Source organism: Pristiophorus japonicus, chromosome 20 (assembly GCF_044704955.1).
Source record: "Pristiophorus japonicus isolate sPriJap1 chromosome 20, sPriJap1.hap1, whole genome shotgun sequence".
NCBI lineage: Eukaryota > Metazoa > Chordata > Chondrichthyes > Pristiophoridae > Pristiophorus > Pristiophorus japonicus.
In genome coordinates, this window is record NC_091996.1 from 81,110,995 (window position 1) to 81,128,372 (window position 17,378).

At 44.8% G+C, this 17,378-nt stretch overlaps 1 non-coding gene across 1 annotated transcript; it reads left to right on the forward strand.

The window, feature by feature from the left end:
• Positions 1-3,817: 3,817 nt before the first annotated feature.
• trnan-guu (transfer RNA asparagine (anticodon GUU)) lies at positions 3,818-3,891 on the forward strand. Its single transcript has one exon. It is a non-coding gene; the product is annotated as a tRNA-Asn (tRNA).
• The last annotated feature ends 13,487 nt before the right edge of the window (positions 3,892-17,378 follow it).

Here is a 17,378-nt window from a genome sequence, read left to right on the forward strand (position 1 = left end):
GGATGAAATAAATAATAATATAGTTACTGAGGGACAGTAGTATCTTTAATCATTCATTTTCTCTTTACATGTGATGAATTTTTATCCCTATCTCATTTCCATGCTGTATGAGAAATTGTAAGTGTTTATGACTCAGTTGTAAAACCATTGATTGTGTGTGTGTCTATTCTTGATAGGAGGAGCACTTGAGACCGAAGTTCCAGTTCGATATATGCATCAATAGAATCAATTTTCACCAGTTCCTTTAAACCCAATAACATAATTTATTTTGATTGGACTGGATGGAGGAACATGATCCATGTAAAAAATTGTTATCGTTTTACTTGTGCTGAATGTTCATAAAAGTATTGGAGTGGGAACTCACTGGATAACAGCAAAGCTTGCAATGTTTGCGGAATATATTCGTGAAGCCAAAATGCACAATGACAACCCGGAACTGTGCGGCACCGAATCCTCGGGGAAAAACATTAAAAGGCTTCGCCCGGAGATGGGTTTGGATTACCCACCTTTCAGTTACCAGCCGAATGCGCTAAACCATTGAAACACAGATACACACTGCAAGACATGCAAAACCAGGGTGTCAGTCAGTTAAAGCTTCAGATTGCTCCGACCGGGATGGAACTTATCCACTCTCAGTTGTACTTTTCCTAAATAAAGGGTGGGACATTCATTGTGGATGTGTGGAAGCAGTCTGGTCCCGCACACTGCAGACACTTCCATGTCACCACCAACCAGCTCTCCCACAACCGGTGTGATCTACCTTCCAGCCTTCCAGTGCCTTGTCTGTGACGAAGTATGTTTCAAATGTTTTGGAATAGTTGGTTCCATGGTGTAATGGTGAGCTCTCTTGACTTTAAATCTAGTGATTTGAGTTCATATCTCAGTGAAACCTAAATTCTTGATGTCCCAGCTGCTGAAAATTTGGGACAAACAAGTGAAAGACACCTGGTGCTGGTGGGCAGTTTTGTTGCCTTTTTCATTGATGCTTGATCTGCAAGTCTAGTTGTCAAATTGTGTGTCAACCATCAGTTATCTGCTACAAAGCAGCGGAGGACAAATCACTTTGTTGTCGAATGCTGCCTTTGCCTGCACAATGTGTGCTGAGATTATCTGTGCAATATGCATTCCGCAGGATGAATAAAAGCAATGCTTTTTGAAATGCAGCCACTGCATGTTTTGCACTCGACAAAACGTTGCATTTTCTTTTCATTAATTTTACATTAATGCATTGCAATGCCAACGCACTTTTTACGTGGCAAGATCGATAATTAGCAGAGCAGAATGAAGAGATCACAAAGTTTCTGTTTAAAGATTGGACTCAGTCGAGAATATTTTGTGGATTTTATTTTTCTGAGGCTATTTTCCCTGTGCTGGGGTCACCCTGCGCAGATATGTGAAAAAGCTGGTTTTGTTAAAACTCCAGAGACCGCATGGCAGTGAGCTGGGACAAAAGACCTGTCAGTCATCCAATGACAAAAGAGCTGTCGGCCAGGAAGGGGGGCCACTGACAAAGCCACTCTAATTTGTAAAAGCACTTCTCACCTCCATCTCAGAAGGAGACACAGAACAATGAACCCACCAGCCTGGCCAGCCAAGGAGGAGCTGGGTCTTTCCCAACACAAAGGCTCAGAGAGATGCCCAGACTAAGGGCCATCAGCCCAATGCATGGGTGGGATGGCCCATCACTGACTAAGTACCCGTGCTTAGAAACAAAGGGGTTTTAAAGATTGGCGGGAAAGATAGGGGTAGCAAGACTCCCAGAAAGACAGGGTCCTTTCCACTTTATTTTTAGCTTGGAGCTTGGTGTGAAGCTTGGAGCTTGCAGCTTGCAGCTTGTGTCTAGAGAGAGCCCCCTCTCCCTCTCGCTCTCGCTCCACCGATCGATGTACCAGAGGAAGGGGCCGCAGTACTGCAGAAGAAGCCACCGAGACTGAAGACCAGGCAGTGACTTCCCACAGCTGAGCTGAGCAAGGAAACGGGCTGCGTGTGGTGATGAACATGATCGCGAGTGTCCCAAGCCAGTAACCAGATATCCCAGGCCAGCTGGGTAAGGGCTCAGGGTTTTCTCAGAAGTGAAGCTTTTCAGGGCTATTCTGGGGAGGGTAATTCATTGGTAGGGGTGGGGTTAGAATCCACCAGGGAATTACTGCGTGTTACTAGGTTCATTTCTGTACTGTATGTATGTTGTTTGTAACCGGGATTTTATTCTCCACAGAGACAGTGATTTTGTTTAGCAGTGCATGTTTTAGACAGTGCATGTTAGATCAAATAAATAGACTACGATTTATCACTGAGGCATCCCTTTCCGTGACTCATTTAATTTACACTCTGAATAATAATTCCCGGATCTAGAACTTTCGTAAGGTGGGGGCGATTCAAACCGTCCATCTGGCAATTGAGCGAGGATCACAAACACTTACAATATTTACGAAAGGATATACTTGCTTTGGAGGCAGTTCAGAGAAGGTTCACTGGGTTGACTCCGGTGATGAGGGGGTTGACTTATGAGAAAAGGTTGAGTAGGTTGGGCCTCTACTCATTGGAATTCAGAAGAATGAGAGGTGATCTTATCGAAACGTATAAGGTAATGAGGGAGCTTGATAAGGTGGATGCAGAGAGGATGGTTCCACTGATAGGGGAGACTAGAACTAGGGGGCATAATCTCAGAATAAGGGGCTGCCCATTTAAATCTGTGATGAGGAGGAATTTCTTCTCTCAGAGGGTTGTAAATCTGTCGAACTCACTGCATCAGAGAGCTGAGAAAGCCACGACATTTAATACATTTAAGACAGAGATAGCTTCTTAACTGATAAGGGAATAAGGCTTATGGGGAACGGGCAGGGATGTGGACTTGAGTCCATGATCGGATCAGCCATGATCATATTAAATGGTGGAGCAGGCTCGAGGGGCCATATGGCCTACTCCTGCTCCTAGTTCTTAAGTTCTTATGTTCTGAATAGCGACACACAAAAAAATGCTTTGATCATGGTTACACCTTATCTTCACGTTTGTCAAACAGTTGGCTCGTTGGTCTCGGGCTGTGATTTCCCTTCGGAGTTGTTCATTGAAATTTACGAGGGGTCCCAGAGGAGCCCTGATATTGCTCGCATATTTTGAAATTGCATCGAACTTTTGCAAAGAAGGACTTGCATATCTGCAGCGCCTTTCAGGAACTCATGACGCCCCAAAGCGCTTTACAGCCATTGAGTTATGTTTGAAGTGTTGTAGTTTGGGGAAAGATGTGCCCAGATCACCAAACATGTACCTCAACTCTTTGCAAAGAGTTTGGTGCAAATAATCAGGCGTCTCAGGGACTTGGACTTTCTTTGAATAAGTTCTGCTTGTACCTGCATTCAAGCTTGAAACAGCAACTGGGCTTCCATCTCACGAGACGTTTGGGGTTGATGTGCGTTGCTTTCAATCTTTGAAATTTCACCAAGCAAAGAAACGGTGAATCCAACTGTCCCTGTAAGCATTTAGTTCCCGTTTAATCACAGGAATATCCGCAGTCAGGAGCTGAAAAGGAATTCAAACCTAATACCGGCTTCGGGACAATCAGAATACTTTGTCACAGACAAGGCACTGGAAGGCTGGAAGGTAGATCACACCGGTTGTGGGAGAGCTGGTTGGTGGTGACATGGAAGTGTCTGCAGTGTGCGGGACCAGACTGCTTCCACACATCCACAATGAATGTCCCTCCATTTATTTGGGAAAAGTACAACTGAGAGTGGACAAGTTCCATCCCGGTCGGAGCAATCTGAAGCTTTAACTGACTGACACCTTGGTTTTGGATGTCTTGCACCTTTGACTTCCATCAGTCTCTGTGGCGCAATGGGTTAACGCGTTCGGCTGTTAATCGAAAGGTTGGTGGTTCGAGCCCACCCAGGGACGAAGTGTTTAACTGTTTTTCCCCGAGGATTCGGTGCCGCACAGTCCCAGGTTGTCATTGTGCGTTTTGGCTGCATGAATCTATTCCGCAAATGTTGCCAACAGTGCTGTTATCCAATTAGTTCCCACTCCAATATTTTATGAGCATTCAGTTCAAGTAAAACGATAACAATTTTTTACATGGATCATGTTCCATCCAGCCCATTAGAAATAAATTATGTTATTGGGTTTAAAGAAACTGGTGGAAATTGATTCTATTGGTACATATATAGAACTGGAACTTCGGTCTCAAGTGCTCCTCCTATCAAGTATAGACACACACACAATCAATGGTTTTACAACTGAGTCATAAACACTTACAATTTTAAACCATTCTCTTACAGCGTGTAAATGAGATAGGGATAAAACTTCATCACATGTAAAGAGAAAATGAATGATTGAGGATACCACTGTTCCTCAGTAATTATATTATTATTTATTTCATTCTGAAGAAGGTTATCGGCTAATTAACGGTGATTAAAAGAATTCTTACTTTTGCACGTTGGCTGCATGTCGTCAATTTTATAAGGTTTTGAATTTAAAAATGGGTTACAATGCTGGTTGAATACATGACCCCAAAGTCTTTTTGGGATCACAGGTTGAGTCTCTCTGGTGGTTTACGCTCTCTTGTAGAGCGCCTGAGTTGGGGCTCCGGTTGTGTGTCTGCTGTTTGCGGTGCCTCAGGCCTATCCGGACTGCCCACAGTGACTGGGCTCTCCTCCCTTTGGTTCCGGTGTTCGGTCACCTGTGCTGGAGTGAACTCTGTATCGTGTTCTTCCTCTGCTTCTTCTATGGGATTTCTTAACCTCCTTTTTGTTTGATCCACATGTTTGCGGCAGATTTGTCCATTGGTTAGTTTAACTACCAGAATCCTATTGCCCTCTTTGGCAATCACAGTGCCTGCGAGACATTTAGGCCCTGCAGTGTAGTTGTGGACAACAACAGGGTCGTTTACACCAATATATCGTGCCCCCGCATTCCTGTCATGGTAGTTATATTGTGATTGGCGCCTGCTCTCAACAATTTCTTTCATGGTGTGGTGTATAAGGGATAACAGCATTTGAGCATCCTTATCATTAGCAGCCCTGTGGGTGGAACCCCTGTGAGTGAGTGTGGTCGGGATCTATTGGCCAACAGGAGGCATGATAAGTGGCTTTGTAGGGAACCCCCTTGGATTCTGAGCATCCCCTGTTTGATTATCTGCACTTTTCGTTCTGCCTGGCCGTTTGAGGCTGGCTTGAACGGTGCCTTTCTGACATGGTTAATTCCATTGCCTGCCATGAAGTCCTGGAATTCAGTGCTTGTGAAGCACAGGCCATTGTCGCTGACCAAGATGTCCGGTAGACCATGGGCGGCGAACATTGCCTGTAGACTTTCTACCGTGGCAGAGGATGTGCTTGAATTTAAAATGTCACACTCAATCCATTTGGAGTGAGCGTCTACTACAACCAAAAACATTTTTCCGATGAAAGGACCTGTGTAGTCATCATGGATGCGTGACCAAGGCTTGGCGGGCCATGGCCAGGGGCTAAGGGGGGCTTCCCTGGGCGCATTGCCCAGCTGGGCACACGTGTTGTACCTGCGAACACAAACTTCCAGATCTGCATCTATCCCTGGCCACCAAACGTGTGACCTGGCAATTGCCTTCATCATGACAATGCCCGGATGCTCATTGTGGAGTTCTCTGATGAACACCTCTCTGCCCATCTGGGGCATGACTACGCGGTTTCCCCACAGTAGGCAATCGGCCTGAATCGAGAGTTCATCCCTGCCCCTGTGAAATGGTTTAAATTCCTCAGGGCATGCCCTGTACGTGGCTACCCAGTCCCCATTCAGGACACATTTCTTGACTAGAGACAATAGCGGGTCTCTATTTGTCCAGACTTTAGTCTGACGGGCTGTCACGGGTGAGCCATCGCTTGCGAAAGCTTCAACAGCCATGACCATCTCAGCGGCATGCTAGGTAGCCCCCTCAGTGGTGGCTGGTGGGAGCCTGCTGAGTGCATCGGCGCAGTTTTCAGTGCCCGGTCTGTGCCGAATTGTGTAGTCATAGGTGGCTAACGTGAGTGCCCACCTCTGTATGTAAACCGATGCATCTGCATTTATGGCCTTGTTGTCGGCCAAACGGGACGTGAGGGGTTTGTGATCTGTCTCCAGCTCAAATTTCCTGCCAAACAGGTACTGGTGCATTTTCTTTACCGAATATACACATGCGAGCGCCTCCTTTTCTATCATCCCGTAGCCCCTTTCTGCCTGGGACAGACTTCTGGAGGCAAAAGCTACCGGCTGTAACTGACCCTTGGCATTGACATGCTGCAACACACACCCGACACCATAGGACGACGCATCACACGTTAACACAAGTTTCTTACATGGGTCATATCGCGTTAACAGATTGTTGGAACATAACAAATTGTGTGCTCTATTAAAAGCCCTTTCCTGGCTGTCCCCCCAGACCCATTCGCGACCTTTGCTTAGGAGCACGTGTAGCGGCTCTAGCAGCGTGCTCAATTTGGGAGAAAGTTACCAAATAGTTCGGGAGCCCCAGGAACAAACGCAGCTCCGTCGTGTTACGGGGTCTGGGTGCTCTCTGGATCGCTTCCGTCTTGGACGCAGTAGGGCTCATCCCATCTACTCCTACCCTCATCCCCAGGAATTCTACCTCTGGAGCTAGGAAGATGCACTTCGCCTTTTTCAGTCGCAGCCCTACCCGGTCCAGTCTGCGTAGCACCTCCTCCAGGTTGTGGAGGTGTTCTTCAGTATCGCAACCCGTGATGAGGATGTCGTCCTGAAAAACCACCGTCCCTGGAATCGACTTGAGGAGGCTTTCCATATTTCGTTGGAAGATCGCGGCGGCCGAGCGAATCCCGAACGGACATCTGTTGTACTCAAACAACCCCTTGTGTGTCGTGATGGTGGTCAGCTTCTTCAACTCTCTCGCCAGCTCCTGGGTCATGTAAGCTGAGGTCACGTCCAATTTTGAAAAAAGTTTGCCACCGGATAGCATCGCAAAGAGGTCCTCCGCTCTCGGTAGCGGGTACTGGTCTTGGAGTGACACCCGATTGATGGTGGCCTTGTAATCACCATATATCCTGACCGACCCATCCGCCTTGAACACCGGTACAATCGGGCTCGCCCAGTCACTGAATTCGACTGGCAAAATGATACCTTCCCTCAGCAGGCGGTTCAATTCACCTTCTATCTTTTCCCACATCACGTACAGCACCGCTCTGGCCTTGTGGTGTCCTGGCCTGGCTTTCGGGTTTATGTGAATCACTCCCTTGGCCCCCATGAAAGTGCCAATGCCGGGTTGAAATAATGAGTCAAATTTGTGCAGGATCTGTGAGCATGAAACTCGCTCCACAGAGGAAATAGCATTAACATTGCCCCATTTCCAGTTCATGACAGCAAGCCAACTCCTCCCCAGTAGTGCGGGACCGTCCCCCGGGACAACCCAGAGCGGCAACCTGTTCTCCGAATCTTTGTGGGTCACGATTGTCGTGGCGCTGCCAAGCACCGGAATGATCTCCTTGGTGTATGTCCGTAGCTGTGCGTCAATCGGTGATAATTTTGGCCCTACTGGCCTTGGACGCCCACAACTTTTCAAACTATTTGTTACCCATCAGGGACTGGCTAGCCCCCGTGTCTAGCTCCATTGATACTGGGATGCCACTGAGGAGCACTTTCATCATTATCGGTGGCGTCCTGGTGTATGAACTGTATACGTGCTCCACATGAACTCACTGAACTTCAGCTTCCAGCGATTTCCCCCAGCGTTCATTTCTGCAATTTCTGTAGGTATTTTGCTCATCTCTGCAATCTCCGGCTGAGTTTGTGCCTCCATGCCTCCAACATGAGCTGTTGTTGGAAACAAAAGATCCCTTGCTAGTCAATCGTCCCTGACTACCCCTGTGACTGTCCTTGAGTGTGCCATTAACAGGTGTTGATGGCCCCATTACTGGCCACATTGTCCCTTGCAATGGTGTGAATCACCGTTCAGCTTGCCATTATCTCTGTCGAACTCCCCCTCTGGGTTCGACTACATGTTGGGGCATGCCCGATTGCCCTTGTCTGCCTGGAGAACTGTGTGCTGCTTCAACAATGTTGATTCTCTGTCCCAACCATTCCTTAACACAGTATCTCTCGTCTATTCTGCTAGCGGCCATGCTCACGTGGTTTAAATCCCAGTTTCTCGTCGCCATTGATACATCCTTACTATACAGTAGAAATGCACACGAGGCCCATGCTTGAGAGAAGGTCAGTCTGTGGCCTGTCCTTTATTCCTTAGCACTCAAGTGATGAAAGTGGGTGGAGCTTCCCCTTTTATACCTGAAGGTCCAGGTTAGAAGTGTCTCCCACAAGTTCACTACCTAGTGGTCATTGTTCTCACAGTGTACAACTGAGGTCAGATTATATATGGGTTACAATGTTGGTTGAATACATGACAATAAGCACTTAAAATTTTAAACCATTCTCCTAAAATACAGTGTGTAAACGAGATAGGGATAAAAGTTCATCACATGTAAAGAGAAAATTAATGATTGAAGCTAGTAAAAGATCCTCTCGGAATAAGTGATCACTGTATGGTTGAATTTGTAATACAGATTGAGGGTGAGGAAGTAGTGTCTCAAACGAGCGTACTATGCTTAAACAAAGGGGACTACAGTGGGATGAGGGCAGAGTTCGCTAAAGTAGACTGGAAACACAGACTAAACGGTGGCACAATTGAGGAACAGTGGAGGACTTTTAAGGGGCTCTTTCATAGTGCTCAACAAAAATATATTCCAGTGAAAAAGAAGGGCGGTAAGAGAAGGGATAACCAGCCGTGGATAACCAAGGAAATAAAGGAGAGTATCAAATTAAAAACCAATGCGTATAAGGTGGCCAAGGTTAGTGGGAAAATAGAAGATTGGGAAAATTTTAAACGACAGCAAAGAATGACTAAGAAAGCAATAAAGAAAGGAAAGATAGATTACAAAGGTAAACTTGTGCAAAGCATAAAAATGGATAGTTAAAGCTTTTACCGATATATAACACGGAAAAGAGTGACTAAAGTAAATGTTGGTCCCTTAGAAGATGAGAAGGGGGATTCAATAATGGGAATCTATATGGGTAGAACTGCAGAATACCAAAGGGCAAAAACGTTAGTGGGAGTTGTGTACAGACCTCCAAACAGTAGTAGTGATGTTGGGGAGGGCATCAAACATGAAATTAGAGGTGCGTGCAATAAAGGTGCAGCAGTTATAATGGGTGACTTTAATATGCACATAGATTGGGTTAACCAAACTGGAAGTAATACGGTGGAGGAGGATTTCCTAGAGTGCATAAGAGATGGTTTTTTAGACCAATATGTCGAGGAACCAACTAGGGGGGAAGCCATCTTAGACTGGGTGTTGTGTAATGAGAGAGGATTCATTAGCAATCTCGTTGTGCGAGGCTCCTTGGGGAAGAGTGACCATAATATGGTGGAATTCTGCATTAGGATGGAGAATGAAACAGTTAATTCAGAAACCATGGTCCAGAACTTAAAGAAGGGTAACTTTGAAGGTATGAGGCGTGAATTGGCTAGGATAGATTGGCGAATGATACTGAAGGGGTTGACTGTGGATTGGCAATGGCAGACATTTAGAGACCGCATGGATGAACTACAACAATTGTACATTCCTGTCTGGCATAAAAATAAAAAAGAGAAGGTGGCTCAACCGTGGCTATCAAGGGAAATCAGGGATAGCATTAAAGCCAAGGAAGTGGCATACAAATTGGCCAGAAATAGCAGCGAACCCAGGGACTGGGAGAAATTTAGAACTCAGCAGAGGAGGACAAAGGTTTTGATTAGGGCAGGGAAAATGGAGTACGAGAAGAAGCTTGCAGGGAACATTAAGACGGATTGCAAAAGTTTCTATAGATATGTAAAGAGAAAAAGGTTAGTAAAGACAAACGTAGGTCCCCTGCAGTCAGAATCAGGGGAAGTCATAACGGGGAACAAAGAAATGGCGGACCAATTGAACAAGTACTTTGGTTCGGTATTCACTGAGGAGGACACAAACAACCTTTCGGATATAAAAGGGGTCAGAGGGTCTAGTAAGGAGGAGGAACTGAGGGAAATCCTTATTAGTCGGGAAATTGTGTTGGGGAAATTGATGGGATTGAAGGCCGATAAATCCCCAAGGCCTGATGGACTGCATCCCAGAGTACTTAAGGAGGTGGCCTTGGAAATAGCGGATGCATTGACAGTCATTTTCCAACATTCCATTGACTCTGGATCAGTTCCTATGGAGTGGAGGGTAGCCAATGTAACCCCACTTTTTAAAAAAGGAGGGAGAGAGAAAACAGGGAATTATAGACCGGTCAGCCTGACATCGGTACTGGGTAAAATGATGGAATCAATTATTAAGGATGTCATAGCAGTGCATTTGGAAAGAGGTAATATGATAGGTCCAAGTCAGCATGGATTTGTGAAAGGGAAATCATGCTTGACAAATCTTCTGGAATTTTTTGAGGATGTTTCCAGCAGAGTGGACAAGGGAGAGCCAGTTGATGTGGTATATTTGGACTTTCAGAAGGCTTTCGACAAGGTCCCACACAAGAGATTAATGTGCAAAGTTAAAGCACATGGGATTGGGGGTAGTGTGCTGACATGGATTGAGAACTGGTTGTCAGACAGGAATCAAAGAGTAGGAGTAAATGGGGACATTTCAGACTGGCAGGCAGTGACTAGTGGGGTACCGCAAGGTTCTGTGCTGGGGCCCCAGCTGTTTACACTGTACATTAATGATTTAGACGAGGGGATTAAATGTAGTATCTCCAAATTTGCGGATGACACTTAGTTGGGTGGCAGTGTGAGCTGCGAGGAGGATGCTATGAGGCTGCAGCGCGACTTGGATAGGGTGGGTGAGTGGGCAAATGCATGGCAGATGAGTATAATGTGGATAAATGTGAGGTTATCCACTTTGGTGGTAAAAACAGAGAGACAGACTATTATCTGAATGGTGACAGATTAGGAAAAGGGGAGATGCAAAGAGACCTGGGTGTCATGGTACATCAGTCATTGAAGGTTGGCATGCAGGTACAGCAGGCGGTTAAGAAAGCAAATGGCATGTTGGCCTTCATAGCGAGGGGATTTGAGTACAGGGGCAGGGAGATGTTGCTACAATTGTACAGGGCCTTGGTGAGGCCACACCTGGAGTATTGTGTACAGTTTTGGTCTCCTAACCTGAGGAAGGACATTCTTGCTATTGAGGGAGTGCAGCGAAGGTTCACCAGACTGATTCCCGGGATGGCGGGACTGACCTATCAAGAAAGATTGGATCAACTGGGCTTGTATTCACTGGAGTTCAGAAGAATGAGAGGGGACCTCATAGAAACGTTTAAAATTCTGACGGGGTTAGACAGGTTAGATGCAGGAAGAATCTTCCCAATGTTGGGGAAGTCCAGAACCAGGGGACACAGTCTAAGGATAAGGGGGAAGCCATTTAGGACCGAGATGAGGAGGAATTTCTTCACCCAGAGAGTGGTGAACCTGTGGAATTCTCTACCACAGAAAGTTGTTGAGGCCAATTCACTAAATATATTCAAAAAGGAGTTAGATGAAGTCCTTACTACTAGGGGAATCAAGGGGTATGGTGAGAAAGCAGGAATGGGGTACTGAAGTTACATGTTCAGCCAGGAACTCATTGAATGGTGGTGCAGGCTAGAAGGGCCGAATGGCCGACTCCTGCACCTATTTTCTATGTTTCTATGTTTCTAAATGTGGAAATGGCTGAGACCTTAAACAATTATTTTGCTTCGGTCTTCACAATGGAAGACACAGAAACCATGCCAGAAATTGCTGGTCACAAGAATGTGGGAAGAGAGGACCTTGAAACAATCACTATCACTAGGGGGTAGTACTGGACAGGCTAATGGGACTCAAGGTAGACAAGTCCCCTGGTCCTGATGAAATGCCGGTATTAAAAGAGATGGCGGAAGTTATAGCAGATGCATTCGTTATAATCTACCAAAATTCTCTGGACTCTGCGGAGGTACCAGCGGATTGGAAAGCAGCTAATGTAACGCCTCTGTTTAAAAAAGGGGGCAGACAAAAGGCAGATAACTATAGGCTGGTTCGTTTAACATCTGTAGTAGGGAAAATGCTTGAAACTATCATGAAGGAAGAAATAGTGGGACATCAAGATAGGAATAGTGCAATCAAGCAGACGCAGCATGGATTCATGAAGGGGAAATCATGTTTAACTAATTTATTGGAATTCTTTGAGGATATAACGAGCATGTTGGATGTGTACCGATGGATGTGGTGTATTTAGATTTTCAAAAGGCATTCGATAAGGTACCACACAAAAGGTTACTGCAGAAGATAAAGATACGCGGAGTCAGTGGAAATGTATTAGCATGGATAGAGAATTGGCTGGCTAACAGAAAGCAGAGAGTCGGGATAAATGGGCCCTTTTCGGGTTGGAAATCGGTGGTTAGTGGTGTGCCACAGGGATCGGTGCTAGGACCACAACTGTTCACAATATACATAGATGACCTGGAAGAGGGGACAGAGTGTAGTGCAACAAAATTTGCAGATGACACAAAGATTAGTGGGAAAGCAGGTTGTGTAGAGGACAGAGAGGCTGCAAAGAGATTTAGATAGGTTAAATGAATGGGCTAAGGTTTGGCAGATGGAATACAATGTCGGAAAGTGTGAGGTCATCCACCTTGGGAAAAAAAAACAGTAAAAAGGGAATATTATTTGAATGGGAAGAAATTGCAACATGCTGCGGTGCAGAGGGACCTGGGGATCCTTGTGCATGAATCCCAAAAAGTTAGTTTGCAGGTGCAACAGGTAATCAGGAAGGCGAATGGAATGTTGGCCTTCATTGCGAGAGGCATGGAGTACAAAAGCAGGGAGGTCCTGCTGCAACTGTATAGGGTATTGGTGAGGCCGCACCTGGAGTACTGCGTGCAGTTTTGGTCACCTTACTTAAGGAAGGATATACTAGCTTTGGAGGGGGTACAGAGACAATTCACTCGGCTGATTCCGGAGATGAGTGGGTTACCTTATGATGATAGATTGAGTAGACTGGGTCTTTACTCGTTGGAGTTCAGAAGGATGAGGGGTGATCTTGTAGAAACATTTAAAATAATGAAAGGGATAGACAAGATAAAGGCAGAGAGATTGTTTCCACTGGTCGGGGAGACTAGAACTTGGGGGCACAGCCTCAAAATACGGGGGAGCCAATTTAAAACCGAGTTGAGAAGGAATTCCTTCTCCCAGAGGGTTGTGAATCTGTGGAATTCTCTGCCCAAGGAAGCAGTTGAGGCTAGCGCATTGAATGTATTCAAGTCACAGATAGATAGATTTTTAACCAATAAGGGAATTAAGGTTTATGAGGAGCGGGCGGATAAGTGGAGCTGAGTCCACGGCCAGACCAGCCATGACCTTGTTGAATGGCGGAGCAGGCTCGAGGGGCTAGATGGCCGACTCCTGTTCCTAATTTTTATGTTCTTATGTTCTTATGTACCACTATCCCTCAGTAAGCATATTATCATTTCTTTAATTCTGCAAAAGAAAGTTATCGGTTCATTGAACATGATTAAATGAATTAATTTTTTCACATTAGCTGTATGTTGACATTTATATAGGGCTATTAGTTTGAAAACTGTGTTGTAAATATTATCTCCCTGACCAAGAATTGAACCTGTGTTGCGGTGGTACAAGGGGTGGATTCAATGAATCATTTGAATGTGATTTCAAGTGGCGTTTACTGTAGTGTATGTAGGCACCTTGAGTAATGACTCCACGAGGCAGGGTATGATACTTAAACTGTGTAGACCTGTAGTCATTTATTTGAAGCTCCTCGAGTGAGGACACCAAGCTGTGAGCTCCTTCATATACTGGGTTGCAGGTAACCTTTCAGTCTCAAGCAGCAGCATCCTCTGGTGTAGGTAAGGTGTGTAGAGTGTAAGAGTACATTCAGTGTTACATAGCAGTGTTACAGACATCACACAGTAAACAGGCATGCATACACAACAGTTACAATCTTTTTCGGTGTGAATCAAGTGAACTGAAAATGACAATAATGTCAGGAACTATAATGATGCAGCAGTAAAACGGTCTATCGGTCCCTGGTTGTCGAGTGGTAAGGATTCAATACTCTCAACGTTGTGTCCTGGATTCAATTCCCACCCTGGGAAGTTGTACTTTTAATTCAAAACCTGCTTAAAAAAAGAGTTCATTTATTTGACAGATCTATATGCAAATCATGTATAAAAAATAAGAATCATTGACTTGAACATCATTAATTAATACATAAATTATTTTGTAAATCTTTTACCATTTATTTTGCCATGAGCATGTGAGGAACTTTTATTCCGATCTCATTGGGTTTAATTGTGGTACAAATGACGAACCGGGGGCTGGGTTCAGGAAAGGTTTACGTAGTGTAGCGGTTATCATGTTCACCTCCCACATGAAATGTCCCTGGTTTGAGCCTGGGCGCGTGCTTTATTTTAGAATATATTTGCTGTGAAATACATTGAACAAAAGTAGCCCCAGGTTCCGTGTCTTATGAGCAATGAACATTTTAAACCAATCTCCTAAAATACAGGGTGAGTAAAGTCAGATTTATGGATTGAGTCGGCACAACTCGAGCTTTCTGATCCAGAAGATTCGGGGGGTGCGTTAATTTGGGAGTTTGACGACTTTGAAAGGAACATTTTTGACTTGTGCAGCTTCGGTCAGAGAAATGTTTGTGAAAAGATTTTTTCAGAGAAAGGGATTCAGAATTACACCTTCTGGCTTAACACTTCTCTCTGGGCCATAAGTTCAGCAGTGGTTTCTGTAGTGTAGTGGTTATCACGTTCGTCTCACGCACGAAACGAGCCCGGGCCGAAACATCATTTTAGAATATATTTGCTGTGAAATAAATTGAAAAAAGTACCCCAGGTTCCTTGACTTCTGAGCAATGAACATTTGAAACCAATTTCAAAAATTCAGAGTGTGTTCAGTCAGATAGGGTATAAAATATCATCTATGATGAAAGCTCCTGAAATTATTACAGTTCAGTTATTGAAGTATTGACTGTAAGTCTGCAAAACAATCCAGGTGGGAATATTGGCGCAAAAATTCCGGTTGGAGGCTTCCCGCGGGCAATTCCTTTCCGATCGGTGATGTTTTAATCACCCCACCTCCCACAGAGTTTAATTAATTGCATGTAATTATTTGAAAAAAGTTTGAATTAAAAAGTTACTTTCCGAACTCGGGCTCCCTAACCAAGAAACGAGCAGGATACACATTCAATAATTTAATTCCAGACTGCATATTTTCTTTGCTGTTTCACAATAACCAGACCTATGCTCCAAAATCTGTCTCACCGTTTCCCCGGTGTCAGTCAGAGAAGCACATGGCACTGAATCAGTGACTTTGCTTTTTCGTCCTGTCTTCTGAAGCGTCGCACGGTCCCACTCCGACAGTCAATGAGCTGTTGGGACGTTAGTGTATCCAGGCTGTGGGTGGCCACCCCGAGCGCAGCAGAGGGGTTTCTGCATTAGTTCTGGGTGGGGACAGTATTTCCCCTTCTCTCTTCCTCTTGTCGATATCCCTCGGCTTTGTTTTCTGGATTTATTCCCCCGGCCTAATTTTATGTGTTTGAAAGGGAACAAAAGATGAAGTGTGCGACACTCTGGAACAATTTCTCTCACTCAAATATATCTATTTAGTGAAGTGAAATAAAGAGCAATTAAAGAATAAGGGAGAAGCCACTGTCGCTCTTTTGACAGGAGAATAAACTCGCCCATGACTGTTCATCCACAGCAAGTTTAAACATAATCTTCCTGCACGGGATCCTTTCACATGGAAAGCAAACGTGATAACGGCTCCACTGCGGAAACCGCTCTGACCAGAAGTACAGCAGAGGGCAGCTGACCAGTGAATGCCTTCTGTGCTGATCGGGAATGTGTTGGCTCACCTTAAACAACTTCTGTCCCTCACTGACAGCTGTCAATCCTTCTCCTCCGCTGCCCTTTACACAAACATGTCACTGATCCCCACCCACCACCCCACATCCCCATCGTGTTATCTTCCATGTTAGCACAGTGGGGCCGCGGAGACATCTACTCTCTCCCCGCGGTTAGTGAACTCAGTCAGTCTGTAAAATTAAAGGGGAACAAGTGTCCCGCAAAGGGCAGGGGAAGGGAGAGAGTCTGTAACCTGGGTTTAATTATTTGTCAAAGGCTACCCGTCCTGTTGTGTATTTCCAGCAGTTTCCTACTTTCACAGGTGGAGATACCGGGGCTGGACCATGCTCTTAAAATACAATGAGGTCGGGATAAAAGTTCCTCACATACTCAGGGCAAATTAAATGATTGAAGTTCTACAATGGATTAATTAATGATGTTTAAATCAATGAATCTTTTTTTCCACATGAGATGCATGTAACTCTTTCTTCTAAGGTTTTAATTTTGATGGAAGTGCAATTTCCCTGGCCGGAAATCGACCCAGGGCCGCGGTGGTGAGAGCGCCGAATCCTAATCACTGGACCACCAGGGAACGCTGCATTGCTGCATCGCTGCATCGTAATGCTTGGTGTCATTATTGTCCTTTTCAATCCACTTGTTTCACACCGAAACACATTGTAACCTTGATCTGAATTTAACGTCACGTGATTCTTTGAAATCACCTTTAAATGATTGGGTAAAACCACTCCTTATACCACCGAAAAACAGCTTCGATTCCAGGTCAGGGCGGTAACTTCTGTAACAGCTTTTTTCAATTCAAAACCTTATAAAATTGATGACATGCAGCTAATATGAAAAAATAAGAATTCATTTAATCACCGTTAAATAACCGATAACCTTTTACAGGATGAAATAAATAACAATATAGTTACTGAGGGACAGTAGTATCTTTAATCATTCATTTTCTCTTTACATGTGATGAATTTTTATCCCTATCTCATTTACATGCTGTATGAGAAATTGTAAGTGTTTATGACTCAGTTGTAAAACCATTGATTGTGTGTGTGTCTATTCTTGATAGGAGGAGCACTTGAGACCGAAGTTCCAGTTTGATATATGCATCAATAGAATCAATTTTCACCAGTTCCTTTAAACCCAATAACATAATTTATTTTGATTGGACTGGATGGAGGAACATGATCCATGTAAAAAATTGTTATCGTTTTACTTGTGCTGAATGTTCATAAAAGTATTGGAGTGGGAACTCACTGGATAACAGCAAAGCTTGCAATGTTTGCGGAATATATTCGTGAAGCCAAAATGCACAATGACAACCCGGAACTGTGCGGCACCGAATCCTCGGGGAAAAACATTAAAAGGCTTCGCCCGGAGATGGGTTTGGATTACCCACCTTTCAGTTACCAGCCGAATGCGCTAAACCATTGCACCACAGATACACACTGCAAGACATGCAAAACCAGGGTGTCAGTCAGTTAAAGCTTCAGATTGCT